The sequence below is a fragment of the Loxodonta africana genome, chromosome 7, assembly GCF_030014295.1.
Source record: "Loxodonta africana isolate mLoxAfr1 chromosome 7, mLoxAfr1.hap2, whole genome shotgun sequence".
Lineage (NCBI taxonomy): Eukaryota > Metazoa > Chordata > Mammalia > Proboscidea > Elephantidae > Loxodonta > Loxodonta africana.
The window spans coordinates 41,688,173-41,691,192 of NC_087348.1; positions in this window are offsets into that span (position 1 = coordinate 41,688,173).

Sequence of the window (3,020 nt, forward strand, 5' to 3'; positions counted from 1 at the left end):
CTAGTGATACTACAGATTGCTCAGGTCAAGGATCATACAATGGAAGAGAATATACAACAAAAAATACAAACCTAAACCTTATACTTAAAATCTTTGAGCTCCAAGGAATCTCATTAATTTCAGGAGGGCCATACAGATAGTTCAAGCAGGTCAATTCCAAGCTCTAGAAGGTTGGTGGAGACATCGAGAACATGTAAGGGAATGAAACAAAACTATTCACCTTCTGCCTTTACTTCTTGGGATGTCACGTTCTAGGGTTATAAGACCTGACTATAGGTAAAAAGAAGTTAATGTTAGAATATCGAATTCTGTTTCTGACGCAGTGCATGTTTGTTTTTGAATGATTCTTAAACAGTTAAAAACCGGAACCAAAACCACTGCCATCAAGCCAATTCTGATTCATAGTGACCCTATAGGACAGAGTAGAACTGCCCCACAGGGCTTCCAAGGCTGTAAATCCTTATGGAAGCAGACTGCCACAACTCTCTCCTGAGGAACCTCTGGTGGGTTCCGACCGCCGACCTTTTTGTTAGCAGCTGAGAAGTTCAACCACTGCACCCCCGGGGCTCCCTCTTAAAAATAGGAGATGTATATTGAGTTTGTTTTTATGAAACACATTGAAAACAGTGTTTCACTGAATTTTGGCCAATGAACATGCTTATACTTTTATTGACAGTTCCATTTGTGTGAACTCAACTCCCAATCCACAGTCTTTGTAACTAGCTGGTATTGCTTGCAAATTTTCACTGACCCTAAAAGTTTGTGGACTGAATTTGTAAAAGTTTAGACTGTCAATATTTTTATATTTTTACACTTGGCAACCTCACATAGTGAAAATATCAAGGTCATTTGGGTTCCTGGATTCAAATCTGAGATTTCCACCTTACAGAAAATATTCTGACATTTCAATTATGGAGTATGCACACACACACACACACACACACACACACACACATATACACACAGACAGACATCTACAAAACATTCCATTGAAATATTTTTACAGGAAAAATTATTTGGCTTTAATTACATCCATCGTATTGTGCCCGCATCACCACTATCCGTTTCCAATTTTTTCTGTCACTCATAACAGAAGCTCAGTGCCCCCTAAGCAGTGACTCTCTCTGGTTACCTCCTGCGCCTGGTAAACAATAATGAACTTTGGTCTTTATATACTTGCCTATTCTATACGTGTCATATATGTGGGATTATATAATATATATCCTTTTGCATCTGACTTATTCCACTCAGTGTTTTCAAGGTTCATTCATGTAACAGGTATCAGAATTTCATTTCTCTTCGTGAGAGATCAATATTCCATTGTATGTGTCTGTCACGTTTGGTTTATCCATTCCTCCTTTGATGGATGTTTAGGTTGTTTCTGCTTTTCAACTACTGTGAAAAGTGCTGAGATGAATATTAGTGTACAAGTATCTGTTTGCATTCCTGCTTTCATTTCTTTCGGACATATATCTAAGAGTGGAATTACTTGATCATGTGGTAAATTTATTTTTCACTTTTTGAGGAGCCCCCAAACTGTTTTCTGTGGTGGCTGTGCAATTTTATAGTCCCAGTAACAATGGATGAGGTTTTTAGTTTCTCCACATACTCACCAACACGTTTTGTTTTCCTTTTACTCTTAGCCATTTTAGAAGGGGTTAAGTGATATCTCTTTGTGGCTTTGCTTTGCATCTCCTTAATGACTAATGATGTTGAGCATCTTGTCCTGTGTCTATTGGCCATTTACATTTCCTCTTTGGTGAAATGTCTATTCAAGTTCTTTGACAAAATTCAATGAGTTGTTTGTCTTTTTGTTGGTAAGCTGTAGGAGTTCGTTATATATTTCTCTCAAACTGTATGTTGTCTCTTCATTTTGTTGATAAAGTCCTTTGATGAACAAAAGTTTTCATTTTGATGAAGCCCAATTCTTCCGCTTTCGTCTTTTGTTGCTCATGCTTTTGGTGTCATATCTTAGAATTCATTTTTATTTTTTTTAAACTAGGTCTTGAAGCATTACCCCTGTGTTTTCTTCTAAGAGTTTTACGGTTTTAGTTCTTGCATTAAAGTCTTAGACCCATTTTTTCAATATAGCTATATAGAAACAAAGGAGTCCTGGCGGTGCAGTGGTTAAGCACTCAACTACTTACTGAAAAGTCGATTGTTTGAACCCACCAGCCACTCCATGGGAGAAAGATGTGGCAGCCTGCTTCTGTAAAGATTACTGCCCTATGGGGCAGTTCTACTCTGATATATAGGGTTCCTGTGAATTGAAATCTACTTACTGGCAACAGGTTTTATGCAGAAGCAAGCTTGTCAAAATGTAAAATCTTTGTTTCATGATAAATAATGTGAGGAACAGATAACCCTGATCCTCTCTATATCCTTAATCCTCACCCCAATTTGAAGGACTTCAGTTTTCCAAATGAATGATTTCTTAATGGTTTGGTTTTTTATTGTTTACTATTTTAAAAAGAGAATGTCTAACACTTAAATGTATATGTATTATTGTTGTTAGTTGCCATCAAGTCAATATTGATTCATGGTGACCCCATGTGTGCAGAGGAGAACTGCTCTATTAGGTTTTCAACACTGTGATCTTTCAGAAGCGTATCGCCAGGCCTGTCTTCTGAGGCTCCTCTGGGTGGGTTTGAACTGCCAACAATTTGGCTAGTAGTTGAGCACTTAACCATTTGAGCCATCTGGGGACCTCATGTATATGTATATATACACACAAATATATGCAAATATATTCTAAGGAATATATACATATATATGTGTATGTTATTGTATGCTGTTGAGTCAATTCAAACTCATAGAGATCCTATGTGACAGAGTAAAACTGCCCCATTGTGTTTCTTAGGCTGTGGGTCACTCTGAATTGTAATCGACTCACAGCAGAGAGTTTGGTTTTTTTAGTTTTAATCTTTATGGGAGCAGATCACCAGGCCTTTTTTCCTGCAGTGCAGCTGGTGGGTTCAAATCACTGACCTTATGACTAGCAGCTGAGCGCTTAACCATTG